The 15,778-nt window shown below is 43.3% G+C and overlaps 1 protein-coding gene across 2 annotated transcripts in view; it reads left to right on the top strand.

Moving 5' to 3' along the window:
• Positions 1-232: 232 nt before the first annotated feature.
• LOC121869648 (protein timeless-like) overlaps positions 233-15,778 on the top strand; it is an 89,591-nt gene continuing 74,045 nt past the window's right edge. The window contains exons 1-2 of one of the 2 annotated variants that reach the window (XM_042371178.1): positions 233-389; positions 1,464-1,797. The gene's annotated coding sequence lies outside the window, so the exon portion shown is untranslated. The remainder of the gene's footprint in view (positions 390-1,463; positions 1,798-15,778) is intronic. The other variant, XM_042371176.1, reaches the window with a different exon arrangement.

Genomic DNA, 15,778 nt, shown 5'->3' with positions numbered 1-15,778 from the left:
GTGTATAAAACCGGAAACTTGTAAAACGCCTGACACCAACACAAGATAGTGAGTAGGGAAGAGAGGGCGGGTGGGTGGAGGAGGTAAGGTAGGGAGGGGGGAGAGAAAGAGGTGGGTCTGTCCCTACTCATTTAGTCATTCAGTGACGTCAGGAGTAAAGCCCCTCCCCCGGTCATAGCCCCGCCCCCCAGCCTGGCAGTCACGTGTACGGGGGAGCGAAGCCGAGTGACCAGACTCAGCTAGAGCGTCACTTACTTGCTCAAGCCACCAGGTCCAGTGCTACACCTCTCCACTCACTCCTTTAAACACGGTGTCCAAAGCCTCAAGTGTTTTACGGCTCCTGGGATAACTTAAAGTGTTAATCGTTCTCCAATTGTACAGTGTTGGGGGTAAGCATTAAGTGTTTTTAATTGAGAGTGATGTTAAGTTGAAGTATGCCGGTATTCTATAGCTGTTGTGGGTGTCAGGCATACAGCGAGTGTTTGCCTTCTTAAAGCCACTCATTTATGATTCATCCGTGACTATAGAATACCACCGAGTGTGTCCATAGTGCCGTGAATTACCGATATATGTGTGTTGGTTATCGTTATTGCTCGACACTTTCACTGGATATCAACAAACCCCATAGATAGAACGGAAAGGCTAAGGTGAAGTGTCGTAACTCAAGGTTTCCTCAGCGTAAAATTAGACCCTGGGTTTCAGTAATGAATTATGAAGAAAGGTGATGATTGGGACATTCAAGACGTGGGTGACAGTGAAGGTTGCGAAGTATCTGAACTGAGGCCTGAGTTAGTGTACTTGATAATCACTACAAGGTCATGTACTGTAGCGTAGCGTAATGTGTGTTCATTGTCCAGGTATTCAGGGTCATATAAGCTTAATTAAAAGGTGATGTAACAGGAAAGAAAAGGTAATGCCCAAACGACATTAGTAAATTAGGGCAACATACTATATCGAGATATAAACAATTAAGACTGCATTAGATTGACTATAGAACACAATGGAGGAAACTGCAGCGGGTCTATTGGCCTATACTGGGCAGTCCCATTTACACCCAACCCCTATTGCTCATATATTCACATTAAGTTTGCATTGAGATATAGGTCAATTTAGGATAGTAGCCAGGTTTCGAATTCCGTTATTTTATTGTTTGCAACCACATTACCTAACAAAAATAAGACGAAATTCTTTTATGACACTTTCTGCGCTGACGAGAAATAACGAGGATAGAGAGAGTTAAAAAAAAACACAACATCCCCTTGAAGAGCTCTGTTCTCAGCAATAGGTAAACAATGAACTTAAAAAAAAAAGAATGCCAAGACCTTTAATTCCGTTTGTCATATTGGTAAGGCTTGCAAGGTTAATCTTTAGTGTGTATACCTATGAGAAGTGAAGTATAGGTATAGCTTGAATATGTATCAACTACTTTGTACTAATCGCCCCCATTTTTTTTTCTATTACAGGTGTATTGGACATCGCAGTGACCTATCAAGTGCTCAACAATACTGTGATTATAGTGGGACTCATAATAACTCACTGACAACTTGACGAGTGCAGTGCAAGTGTAAATAAATCACTCATTTCTCTCTTTAAACTGTCTTTCATGTTGACCAAATTGAACCTAAAACTTATCATTCAAAAGTAAATCGTGTTGTGGGATGTTACTGTTTATTGTAAAACTGGAGTGATTGATATAAATTACCAGATTAATAGTGTTTCTGGGAACTGTTTGACGATTTTGGATTACAAGTTACAGAAGACTTCCTGTAAAGAGCTTCAATAATTGCCGCCAGAGAGGTGAGTACAGTACCTATCATTGTATCTGGGGAGTTTTAGGTTAGATTTAGATTGGTAGGTTAGGTTAGGTAGAATCAGTTAGGGTAGATTAGTAGATTAAATTAGATTAGGTAGGTTATGTTAGGTTAGGTAGGTTACTGGGTAAGTTGGGTTTGGTTAGGTAGGTTACTGGCTAAGTTGGGTTAGGTAGATTAAGTCAGGTTATACATTACAGGTATTTTATATATGGGGATAAATTCGTTCATCCTATCCATTGTAATGTAAAGATATCAGTAAGTCTTTCAACCTTTAGACATCAACAATGCTTATAATAACAGCTGAGAGAAGCTATACAAGAGGCCATCACATTGACACGCCATGGGAACAGTTACCTTGGGGCCATACCTATTGTGAAGAGACTTGTGTTTTGCTGTACATAAAATACTCAATAGTGAAGAGAGTCGTTGTTAGACGCACCTGTTTGAATCACATTATATTGCTTAATAGTTAAACACCCTAATTTTACATGGAGGGTTAGGTTAAGTTAGAGTATGTTAGGTTAAGTTACAGTATGTTAGGTTAGGATAGAGTATGTTAGGTTAGGATAGAGTATGTTAGGTTAGGATAAAGTATGTTAGGTCAAGTTAGAGTATGTTAGGCTAAGTTAGAGTATGTTAGGTTAAGTTAGAGTATGTTAGGTTAGGTTAGAGTATGTTAGGTTAGGTTAGAGTATGTTAGGTTAGGATAGAGTATGTTAGGTTAAGTTAGAGTATGTTAGGTTAAGTTAGAGTATGTTAGGTTAAGTTAGAGTATGTTAGGTTAAGTTAGAGTATGTTAGGCTAAGTTAGAGTATGTTAGGTTAAGTTAGAGTATGTTAGGTTAAGTTAGAGTATGTTAGGTTAAGTTAGAGTATGTTAGGTTAAGTTATGTTAGGTTTAGAGTATGTTAGGTTAAGTTAGAGTATGTTAGGTTAGTAATAGAGTATGTTAGGTTATGTTATAGAGTAAGTTAGTTAGGTATGTTAGGCTTAGAGTATGTTAGTTAGAGTATGTTAGGCTAGGTTAGGATAGAGTATGTTAGGTTAAGTTAGAGTATGTTAGGTACAGAGTATGTTAGGTTAGGATAGAGTATGTTAGGTTAGATAGAGTATGTTAGGTTAAGTTAGAGTATGTTAGGCTAGGTTAGGATAGAGTATGTTAGGTTAGGATAGAGTATGTTAGGTTAGGATAGAGTATGTTAGGCTAAGTTAGAGTATGTTAGGTTAAGTTAGAGTGTGTTAGGTTAGGATAGAGTATGTTAGGTTAGGATAGAGTATGTTAGGCTAAGTTAGAGTATGTTAGGCTAGGTTAGGATAGAGTATGTTAGGTTAAGTTAGAGTATGTTAGGCTAAGTTAGAGTATGTTAGGCTAGGTTAGGATAGAGTATGTTAGGTTAGGATTAAGGTGTTTTAGTGTATAAGAATTGGGAGTACAGGTACTGTACAGTCATTTTACAGTACAGTATACTGTATATGTATAGGACAGTACTATATTTGCTAGTCAGGGTGCCAGGCTGTAATAAGCTACAGTAGTAGTGATTTAATTACAGTACATGTACTGTAGTTTGAAAAGAGACATGCTATACAGTACTATAAACTGTGATGCAGCTTGGGGGGGGGACATGATGTGTAGTAAACTGTTTTATGAACATTATTATAATATACAGTACAGTAGTTATATAATTACTTATGAATTAGACACTAGAGAAGTAAACACAGAAGTTAGGCAGTACAGGACAGTACAAAGTTTGGTGTCTCGAGTGTTCACTGGATTATTCCCTCAGTTGAAGGTCTGTACTTGTAGCTCTCTGGAACTCATCCACTTGTCCTTGCACTATACAGTTCCCTCAACTGTTCAGATGTGTACCAAGATCTACCATGCACTATATACAGTACAGTAGGATCTCCCTCTGCAACAATGTTTACCAAAGGATAAACATTTGGAGGAATTTGCTCAAGTTGTGGTGAATTGACTCCACCTGATCTTGGGTGATCTTGGTAAAGCTGTTGGATCAAATATAAGATCCGGGGAGGGCGTTGTGGTAACCGTTGCAGTGCAGGGTTGATGTGTGAAGTAGAGGTTGGTGGTTGCTAGAACAGTGTCATATATAGGTTGTAATTTTAAGCAGGTTCAATTCCTTGTTACTTACTGGACTTATCATTGACGATCATTATTTTTCAAAAACTATTACAGTACATCAGAACTAGGTATTTGTAATATGTTTAACCCTCTTCATCACTAATTTACCCTCTTGTGAGCTAAAGTTCTTTTTATCGCCTGTGGCCATATCCTCCCGTTATTGGTAAAAGCAACTCGTCCGATTTTCATGGGATTTTACACCGCTTAACAGTACATCGTTAATGACAGGCATGATTGAGTTATGTACAGTCACCCAAAAGAGTCCTGTCGCATCTCATCCTGAACCACGAACCCCGAGATTCAGACTCGTGAACCCGAAGCAGTAGACACTGATACATTATTCTGTCCATAAATGATTCGGATTCAGGAGTCTGAATCTCGCGGTTCATGGTTCACGATGAGGCGACAGGACTGTACTTAAGTCAGAAGAGTTTTGCCGTTGACGAATATGAGTCATCGTTGTTGTTTACATTTAAGTGAAGAAAATAGATGACTCGTGTGCGTAAGTGTGAGAGAAAACAATGACTTGAAAGGGAGACTTAAATAACTCAAATTCCAAATACTAAATCAATAATAATAAGAGGCAGGCATATTTCATTGACACTATATCCAGATTATTATTTATATATTTGGGTTACAGTATTGTAGTTCAGACAGGTTTATATACCAATGTGATATAGTTTTACCTATATACACGTTAATGTTTATGAAGAGCAATTATATATTAATGTATTATGGTAAACCGTTATATAAGCTTTTGGTTATATCAGTACTCATATATTTGTGTTGTTTTATGGATATTAATCTAACTGTATTGAAAACTGTCTAGGTGTTTGATGCGTAAGGACGAAATCCCACATTAACTGTACTGTATTATAGTATCTAGATAAGGTTGAGTCTCAATTATGATACTATTTATATATTTAACAATTTATTTATTTACTTTTTTTTTACCAGTAGTGAATAAATTAGACATTTTTCTTCAGTAGCGGGGAATTTTCATCATAATTACGAACCTAGAATCAGAGCGTTTGGTACACGTTTATCGGCTAGTAAGGGCGAGTCGCTCGGCTGTTGGCTCTTGGCACCGCTGAGTGTGTGTGTGTGTGTGTGTGTGTGTGTGTGTGTGTGTGTGTGTGTAGAAGTTGTGCAGGAGTGGAAGGTGAAGGGAGACGGGTGGAAGGTGAGCATATGGGGGAGGGGAGGAGGGGGAAGGGAAGAGATGGACGAATGGGAGGAGGGGGAAGGGGAAGAGATGGACGAATGAGAGGAGGGGGAAGGGAAGAGGATGGACGAATGAGAGGAGGGGGAAGGGAAGAAATGGACGAATGGGAGGAGGGGGAAGGGAAGAGATGGACGAATGGGAGGAGGGGAAGGAAGAAAATGGACGAATGGGAGGAGGGGAAGGGAAGAGATGGACGAATGGGAGGAGGGGGAAGAAATGGACGGAAATGGGAGGAGGGGAAGGGAAGAGATGGACGAATGGGAGGAGGGGAAGGGAAGAAGCGGACGAATGGGAGGAGGGGAAGGAAGAGATGGACGAATGGGAGGAGGGGAAGGGAAGAAATGGACGAATGGAGGAGGGGAAGGGAAGAGATGGACGAATGGGAGGAGGGGGAAGGGAAGAGATGGACGAATGGGAGGAGGAAGGGAAGAAATGGACGAATGGAGGAGGGGAAAGAGATGGAAGATGGAAGGAGGAGGGGAAGGGAAGAAAATGGACGAATGGGAGGAGGGGGAAGGAAGAAATGGATGAATGGAGGAGGGGGAAGGGAAGAGATGGACGAATGGGAGGAGGGGGAAGGGAAGAGATGGACGAATGGGAGGAGGGGGAAGGAAGAGATGGACGAATGGGAGGAGGGGGAAGGGAAGAGATGGACGAATGAGAGGAGGGGAAGGGAAGAAATGGACGAATGGAGGAGGGGGGGGAAGGGAAGAGATGGACGAATGGGAGGAGGGGAAGGGAAGAGATGGACGAATGAGAGGAGGGGGAAGGGAAGAAATGGACGAATGGGAGGAGGGGGAAGGAAGAGATGGACGAATGGGAGGAGGGGGAAGGGAAGAGATGGACGAATGAGAGGAGGGGAAGGAAGAAATGATGAATGGGAGGAGGGGGGAAGGAAGAGATGGACGAATGGGAGGAGGGGGAAGGGGAAGAAATGGACGAATGGGGAGGAGGAAGGGAAGAGAGATGGATGAATGGGGAGGAGGGGAAGGGGAAGAAATGACGAATGGGAGAGGGGAAGGGAAGAGATGGACGAATGGGAGGAGGGGAAGGAAGAGATGAAGGAATGAGAGGAGGGGAAGGGATAGAAGGACGAGATGGACGAATAAGAGGAGGGAAGGATAGAAGGAAGAAATGGACGAATGAGAGGAGGGGAAGGGATAGAAGGGAAGAAATGGGCGAATGAGGAGGAGAGAGAAGGGAAGAGATGGACGAATAAGAGGAGAGGGAAGGGATAGAAGGGAAGAGATGGACGAATAAGAGGAGAGGGAAGGGATAGAAGGGAAGAAATGGACGAATGAGGAGGAGGGGAAGGGATAGAAGGAAGAAATGGGCGAATGAGAGGAGAGGGCAAAGAGATGGACGAATGAGAGGAGGAAGGAAGGAAGAAATGGGCGAATGAGAGTAGAGAAGGAAGAGATGGACGAATGAGAGGAGGGGAAGGGATAGAAGGAAGAAATAAGAATGAGAGGAGGGGGAAGGGAGAAGGAAGAAACAAGGAATGAGAGAGGAGAGAAGGGATAGAAGGAAGAAATGACGAATGGGAGAGGAGGGGGAAGGGAGAAGGGAAGAGAGATGGACGAATAAGAGGAGAGGGAAGGGAAGATGGACGAATGAGAGGAGGGGAAGGAGAAGGAAGAAATAAGAATGAGAGGAGAGAGAAGGGAAGAGGATGGACGAATGAGAGGAGGGGAAGGGAGAAGGGAAGAGATGGACGAATGAGAGGAGGGGAAGGAAGAGATGGACGAATAAGAGGAGGGAAGGGATAGAAGGGAAGAGATGGGATTAATGAGAGGAGGGGGAAGGGATAGAAGGGAAGAAATATGAATAAGAGGAGAGAGAAGGGAAGAGATGGACGAATGAGAGGAGGGGAAGGGATAGAAGGGAAGAAATGGGCGGAGGAGAGGGAAGGGAAGAGATGGACGAATGAGAGGAGAGGGAAGGGATAGAAGGGAAGAAATGGACGAATAACAAGGGGAGGACTTGGGCGAATCAGAGGAGAAGGAAGGGGATAAATGGACGAATGGGAGGGGAGTGAAGGGGAGAACTGGGCCAATGAGGGGAAAGGGAGGGAGGAAATGGACAAATAAGAACGTAAGGATGGAGGAAACTGCAGCGGGCCTATTGGTCGATACTGGGCAGTCCCATTTACACCCAACCCCTATTGCTCATATATCCACCCAACCTGTTTGAAGCTATCCAGCGTATTCGAGTTAATGATGATGTTTGGTAACTTGTTCCACTCGTCCACTACTCTGTTTCCAAACCAATGTTTACCTAAATCTAAATTTGTCTAATTTAAAACCATTGTTACGAGTTCGCCTCTGGTTGGATAGTTTGAGGACCTTTGTAATGACCCCTTTGTTCAGCCCTTACTTCCATTTATACACCTCTATCATATCGCCCCTCACTCTACGTCTCTCGAGGGAGTGCAAATTAAGATGCTTTAACCTGTCTCTGTACTCAAGGTTCCTAATGCCCGGGATTAGTCTTGTCATTCTCCTCTGAATTCATTCTCGGGATTCTATATTCATTCTGTAATACGGTGACCAGAACTGAACTGCGTAATCCCAAGTGCTAGGGGAGGGAAGGTAGAAATGGGCGAATGAAAGGTGGATAGAAGAGAGGGAATAGGTGAGAGATGAGGGAAAATATGGGTAGAAAAAACAAAATTTACTAGAAAGAAAAAATTTGGAAATTATTTAGAAGGGAAAGAATGAAAAATTTATTCGACCCAGCTATGAATGAAGAGCGCCCACCCCCGCCCGGGCCGTGACCTAACGCGACGTTGAGTTAGTGATGGAACAACGGGCGAGGCTCTTGTAGTCAGCCAGCGAGCACACCCGTGTTGAAAAAATAGTCGACTTGGTGGTGTCTCGTGTCGTTGGGAGGGTCATTTTGCATAGCTGAGGTGAGAACTAGTTTATACCTGGTAAAAAGGCGAGGTATTTTGTCTTAATTTATTAGATGTTAAGTTTAAAGATTTAACTTGGGTTATAACTGAAGAAGAATATCCCTAATATACTTTTGTTACTATTGAGACTTAATATTGACTTAGCAGTACCTGTTCGATGGAACTGAAGGACGTGTTTGTGTTACTCCGCTCCTGTTTCAGTTAAGGGAAACGTTGTCTTGTATGACGAAAACTGACGAGGCCTATGACGCAAACCGACGAGGCGTATGACGCAAACCGACGAAGCGTATGACGCAAACCGACGAGGCGTATGACGAAAACTGATGAGGCCTATGACGCAAACTGACGAGGCCTATGACGCAAACTGACGAGGCCTATTACGAAAACTGACTAGGCCTATTACGAAAAACTGACGAGGCCTATGACGCAAACCGACGATGCCTATGACGCAAACTGACGAGGCTCTATGACGAAACTGACGAGGCCTATGACGAAAACTGACGAGGTCTATGACGAAAACTGACTAGGGCTTCCTGGTAGATAAGCATTTTTATTCAGAAAGTCCTCAGACAAATTTACATTGATTCAGCAGGTATATGATATGCATAGATTTGTACCTGTGTAGGTATACGTGTGCATAGACAGTGTAGGTATATAATGTATGATAATGCAAGTAAAAGGTTAAGCCCTTTTGACCAAGGACTGAGGATAGCCAAGAACACCATCAGATACTTATTTCCATGGGGTCCTTAGACTGGGGGGACTTACCTCCAACAAGAAAAAAATAAATATATATATTTATATATTATACGGGATTAGCCTGCCCGGGAACAGGTCACTGACCCACATCGGGCCTGGGGCGAAATGTAATAATAATAATTTATAGTAAATAGAATTTATAATAAAATACACAATTAAAAAATAAATAATAACGATACAGGTAACAGCAATAATAATAATAGCAAAGAACTATAAAGAAATAAAAAAAAAAAATCAATAGTAAGAAACAATATACTGTATGTTGTGTTGTCAAAGTAAGAGAAACAATTGAGACCCTGCAATTGTGTGTAAATGAGGCAGAGAAAGTCAGATCACCAACCTGGAACTTGGTCACAATTTTGTGATGCCATATGGCAACAGGGTTCACCATTAGACCACACATTATGCTTCCAATATCTTCCCAGGTGGTAGTACTCCTGTTTGATGGCTGCCTACTACCTACTAATAGAAGGTTGTCGGTCACGTTTGATAGTGGGGTTGCAGTTAGTGTTTCTGGAACTATAACCCGTAAGTTAACCTCAGCGTTAAATGTGATGGACCTTAAGCTATAGACAATACAGTATTATGGATTTGGTTGTTAGTATTAACGTAACGCTAGAATAATAGTGAAGATCTGTGAGGTAGCGTACGTTTGGCAGAGGTGTAGAGTGAGGAGGTGAACGTGTTATAAGCTGAGTCTCCCTCATAAATAACCTTGAAGTACTGGCCTCATTGTGTACACGTGGATGGACTTTCACCCAGTGACACGGCTCTCACCCTTATTATTAATGTACAGTACCGCTTCTTGTGTAAATCTTAACTTGCTCACACTGTTGACGGTACTGTTACTGTACCTCACCAGAACAGTGCATCACAGTGGTCATGTTCAAGAATTTAATTTTATGCAGAAAATTATTAATATGCCGATGTCTTGTACCTATAACCTCCTGTAAGGACTCTGTAAACACAAACATCAAAGTGATCATGTAAAACACCCTCGTAGGTCGTAGGCGGAAGTATTTGCATTGTACTGTACTGGTGCCGCTGCACTATACTGTAGTGACGGATCAATAGTCTATCCTCCCCGCAAATATCTGTCCACTACCTCACCTCCCCTACAAATTATAATTATCGGATATCCTGATAAATTGTTGTTTTGTGAGGATTAAACGTAAGTTTGCGCTTATCTTTTTTAACTGCGATCGCCGACTGATCGGCTCGTTACCTCCTCCTTAGGCGGTCAGTCATCGTTTAGGCACTGGTCAAACACTGGCTCCAGCATGTAACTGTATTTACGTTAGTGTTGGTAGAGTTTGGTCTTAGATGAGTTCTCGGTGCCGCCACAACGTGAGGGACGTTATCGAATACAAAGGCTAAATGAAGGTACAGTATATTGTGAAAATGGCATCACTCTTGAATCTATGTCTGCACATCCAGCACCTCAAGTAATTGTGTCATGCCGGAGCGTCCCGGCATAAGACCATGTTGGCAGTCCTTTATAAGATTGTTTTGTAGTAGTTGTTCCATCTTGGCTTCTCGTATAATAAACTCTAGTACTTTTACACTGGCCTAATTATTCGTGCAGTGGCGATCCCCCTGTTTAATTATATAACCCACATGCTATTTTCCAGCCCTGGACCTTTTACCCATCCGTATATCTACAGAACTGATTTTAAAACAGTTCAGCCAGTCTGTTGCTTAACTTAATACTGGGATACTCACTAACAGGCGCTAATGAATCTTGACCTTGACAAGTTGGCTGTAATAACCCTGAAGTTAATGTGTGTGTGTGTGATGTGAAACTGTTTTACTCATTGTCTGGGAGACTTTTACATCATGTGAACACCGAAAAAAAAAAGTTTGACGTATCCCCTTTGTCCTGCCATGAGTCACCTGTTTGGTACACCCCCACACACTAAGTAATGTAGGGGTGAAGAAAGAACGGCTGGTTGTAACATAACTAAAAATAATTCCTCAAAGATTCACACATTTGAAAGAAAGAACGACAGAGTCTATTCTGGGTCGCGTCACCACCACTTGAGTTATTTGCGGTCATTGGGTGTGTGTGTATGCGTGAGTATTTCTTCGGCTCGTTGTATCAGGTTTGGGAGATGTGGTGTACCTGACTTGACTTACCTTCGGGAAGTTCTTTAAGCATTATATCTTACTTTAAGAAATTTCATCTCCGGTAACTTTAGACGCGGCAGCTTACCTAATGATACAATTTGACTTCCAACGTATTTTTTCGTTATGGTATACTGTATTATTGCTGTTATATGATTTTTTATTGTATTTAATTCAATTATCAACGTTTTGTATTCTGTAATTTGTATTTTGAATAGGTTAGCTTGTGGGGGTTTACTGTACATAAGTGTTTGTATACAGTAAATCTAAGATACGCTTGTTTATTGTATTTGAGGTGAATTTGGACACACATACATACATGTGAGGTAGCCTTATGTGATTGAGAGTTTGAGAACAGATAACTGACACGTAGCAAGCTAGATACAGGAGATATTTGTTTGTGTTAGGTTTATTTGAGAATATTCTGAAGTATGAGAGAATAGGATATTGCTAGATGGTTTTTTAGTTTTTGAGAATATTTTGAACTGACAGAACACGGAACATCAAACGCTCTCTCTCTCTCTCTCTTCTGTCTCGTCTCTGTCTCGTCTCGTCTCGTCTCGTCTCGTCTCGTCTCGTCTCGTCTCTGTCTCTGTCTCTGTCTCTCTCTGTCTCGTCTCGTTCTGTCTCGTCTCGTCTCGTCTCGTCTCGTCTCGTCTCGTCTCGTCTCGTCTCGTCTCGTCTCGTCCTCGTCTCGTCTCTCTCTCTCTTTGGATGTGGGGGTAGCGTCATAACCCTCGTTGTTACAGGGGCTTCCACACGTTTCAGTAACCCAGTATGTCAGGTTTTACAAGCAACACCCGATATAACAATTGTATTTTTGGTCTCCCCGTTCTTCAGCTGAGTTCCCGATTTTTTCCCGATATAAACCGACCCTTTTGATAATCTATTTCAGCTGAGTTCCGAAATTAAGTTCCTTGAATTGAATCTCCCTGGGCAATTTCCTTAAACGGTTTCTCTCTTTGACGGGGGAAATCACTTGAGTGTTTTGAATTGGTGTTGGTGCAACTTTTTAACAAACTTTCACCAGGGAAATGTTTGATGGGTGGGGAGTTGAGGGGGGAGGTGTATCCGTAGCGGGGGGGGGAGAGGAGGAGAACGGCAGTGTCCATGAGAAGAGAATGAATGTGTGTCCGTTCATCTATATTGAACGGAAATGGATAGTTGGGGGAGGACTAATATATTGAAATTCATAAAAGAACTAGTCATTATTATTATTATTATTATTATTTATACCAGCTGTCTTTATGAAGCCTTTATCATCATCATCATCATCATCATCATCATCATCATCATCTTCTTCTAGTGTATGAAGGGTAAAGTGTTATATATGAATGATTATTAAACTCTACAGCCTCACGTGTCCTTATACGAAGACAAAACTCAGGAGATAATATTTTTTTTCTATTTATATAACTCCTGGGAGGCTAGGCTGGGGGTATAAACTCGCTCACCTGTGCTTACTGCCGGAGATGGCCAGCTTGGGGAAACCTAATCAGAACGAGTGGATATTATTTTATTTTTATTTTTTATTTTATATAGACGAGGAGTATTTCTTTATGTAGGCCACGTAGTGATCCTAAGAATGACTTGCAGTGATTATTTGTTAGCTGTTTTATTTGGTTGTTATTATTGTTGTTTCTGTTGTAACCTAGCCTAACCTGTCCTAAACTATCTTGACCTAACCTATTCTAACCTATCCTATTCTAACCTATCCCATTCTAACCTAACCAATCCTGTTTCTATTTTGACCAACCTAATCTAACCTAACCTGACGACTCCAACGTAGGGGGGGAGTATTATTAGCCACCGCTGTATAGAACCTTCATGAACTCTGTGTGTGTGTGCGTGCGCTCATTAACAGAGAGGGGGAAGGAAGGCTAGTCAGTTACCCCCACTCACCATTCATATCTCCACAGTCACCACCAGTCACATGTGCATATTTCCGTGGCCTAAGCATCATTGCAGTCTGAAATGAGTTGCAGGCTGTTGAAGGGGACCGTGGAGTTCTCTTTACCTCCTGCTGGCTGGCCTGCACTGTGGTAATGGTCTGTAGGTTTATGGGGATCACATTAAGTTTAGGCACTTCAGGTCCCCTCCCCTCCCCCCGTATATCAGCTTATGATCAAATACCAATGATACCTGGGGGTATGGCTAGGTTAGGCTTCTTTGTTAGGTGAGGTTAGTTGGGATGTGTTAGGGTAGGTTGTTGGGATGTGTTAGAGGTTGAGTTGGGATGTTAGGTGAGGTTGAGTTGGGATGTGTTAGGGTGAGGTTGAGTTGGGATGTGTTAGGTGAGGTTGTTGGGATGTGGTGGTTGTTGGGATGTGTTAGGTGCGGTTGTTGAGATGTGTTAGGTGAGGTTGTTGGGATGTTAGGGTTAGGTTAAGTTGGGATGTGTTAGGTTAGGTTGTTGGGATGTGTTAGGTGAAGTTGTTGGGATGTGTTGGGGTGAGGTTGTTGGGATGTGTTAGGTTAGGTTGTTGGGATGTGTTAGGTGAGGTTTGAGTTGGGATGTGTTAGGTTGGGTTAAGTTGGGATGTGTTGGGTTAGGTTGTTGATGTTAGGTTAGGTTAAGTTGGGATGTGTTAGGTTGTTGGATGTGTTAGGTTAGGTTAAGTTGGGATGTGTTGGGTTAGGTTTAGTTGGGATGTGTTAGGTTGGTTGTTGGGATGTGTTAGGTTAGGTTGGTTGGGATGTGTTAGGTTAGGTTGGTTGGGATGTGTTAGGTTAGGTTGTTGGGGATGTGTTAGGTTAGGTTTAGTTGGGATGTGTTAGGGTTAGGGTTTAGTTGGGATGTGTTAGGTTAGGTTAGTTGGGAAGTGTTAGGTTAGGTTGTTGGGATGTGTTAGGTTAGGTTGTTGGGATGTGTTAGGTTAGGTTAGTTGGGATGTGTTGTTAGGGTTGGGTTGGGATGTGTTAGGTTAGCTCTTTAGTTGGGGTTGCTAGACTTTGTAAGATAAGTTAGACAACGTTTGGGTGTTTTAATCATTGAAATTTGTTGGGATGCCTAATCTTCAGGTGATCCTCTATATCTATCTGTCTCAGTCTATTAACCTCTCATAGATCCGTGCTGGGTCTATTAATAACATTACTCGTGTCAGTATAGGTTAAATTTACACACAAGTACATACCACTTACTGTTATTCTTATTATTTAATGTCAAAGTTTATTGGTATTTTTAATGTCGACAAAGTTTATAGGTATTTTTTTAATATTTAGGTTTATACTTGTCGACATTCATCAGAAGTTTTACTGTTATTCAAGCGGTTTCATAAGAGAGAGAGAGAGAGTCGTTCTCGGCTGTATCACCTGCGTCAACATGTGACTAGCTGGGGTGTCCGTATCCCTGCACCCGTCTACGGCTTCCTCTTCGTTCGTTCAATGCCATCATGTTTCCTCACGCGCCGGCTTTCGTATGTCGGTCGGTATGTCTTTTTTTTTATCCTTAAATATATCAACTCAGTGCCAGTATATATATGGGTTATTTATACCTATTGTAGATAAGAGTGGGTTGAATTTTTATATATGAGGGGAGGGGTGTGAGGGAGGTGAGGGGAGGGGTGAGGAGGGGTGGTGGGTGAGAGATGAGGGATAGGTGGGTGAGGGATGTAGAGGGAGGGATGAGGGAGGTGAAGAGCTCACGTGCTGGGTGATTGGCAACACTTGGGGTGGCTGGGTCAATTTAGTTCCCCCTCCTCTAACCCCTTCCCTCTCCTCCAACCCCTTCCCTCTCCTCCAACCCCTTCCCTCTCCTTAACCCTCCTCCTCCTCCAACCCTTCCCTCTCCATACCCTTCTCTCTAACCCTTCCCTCTCCTCAACCCTTCCCTCCAACCCCTTCCCTCTCCTCCAACCCCTTCCCTCTCCTCCAACCCTTTCCTCTCCTCCAACCCCTTCCTCTCCTCTAACCCCTTCCCTCCTCCTCCCCTAACCCCTTCCCTCTCCTCCAACCCCTTCCCTCTCCTCTAACCCCTTCCTTCTCCTCCAACCTCCCTCCCCCTTCCCCTTCCCTCTCCTCCTTCCCTTCTCCTCTACCCCTTCCCTCCCCAACCCCTTCCTTCTCCCTCTAACCCCTCCCCTCTCCTTCAACCCTTCCCTCTCCTCTAACCCCTTCCCTCTCCTCCAACCCCTTCCCTCTCCTCTAATCCCTTCCCTCTCCTCCTAACCCCTTCCCTCTCTTACCCTTCCTTCTCTTCCTACCCTTCCTCTCCTCTAACCCCTTCCTTCTCCTCTAACCCCTTCCCTTTCCAATCCCGTCCTTCTCATCTAACCTCATCTACCCCGTCCCTTTCATCTGCCCCTTCTCCTTTAACCCCTTCCTCTCTCAACCCCCTCTCCTCTAACCCCGTCCCTCTCCTAACCCCGTCCTTCTTCTACCCCCTCTCCTTTCCTTCCCTCTCCTCTAACCCCGTCCCTCATCTAACCCTTCCTCTCATCTAACCCCGTCCCTCTCATCTACCCCTTCCCTCTCCTCTGATCCGTCCCTCTCCTCTAACCCCTTCCTCTCTCTACCTTCCTTCTTCTCTAACCTTCCTTTCATCTACCCCTCTCTCATCTAACTCCTTCCCTCTCCCTAACCCCGTCCCTTTCATCTACCCCTCTCCTCAACCCTTCCTCTCCTCTAACCCCTTCCTCTCCTCCTCCCCTTCCCTCTACTAACCCTTCCCTCTCATCTAACCCTTCCCTCTCCTCATCCCTCCCTCTCCCCTGACCCCTTCCCTCTCACCTGCCTCTCTCACCTACCCCTCCTTCACCCCTCCCCCCTCCCTCTCACCCCTTCTCTTTCCCTACCCACACCCTC

This window comes from Homarus americanus, unplaced genomic scaffold (assembly GCF_018991925.1).
Source record: "Homarus americanus isolate GMGI-L3 unplaced genomic scaffold, GMGI_Hamer_2.0 scaffold23578, whole genome shotgun sequence".
NCBI classification, from domain to species: Eukaryota; Metazoa; Arthropoda; class Malacostraca; order Decapoda; family Nephropidae; genus Homarus; species Homarus americanus.
The sequence above is the reverse complement of the archived record's forward strand: the minus strand, read 5'-3'. Positions and strand labels throughout refer to the sequence as shown.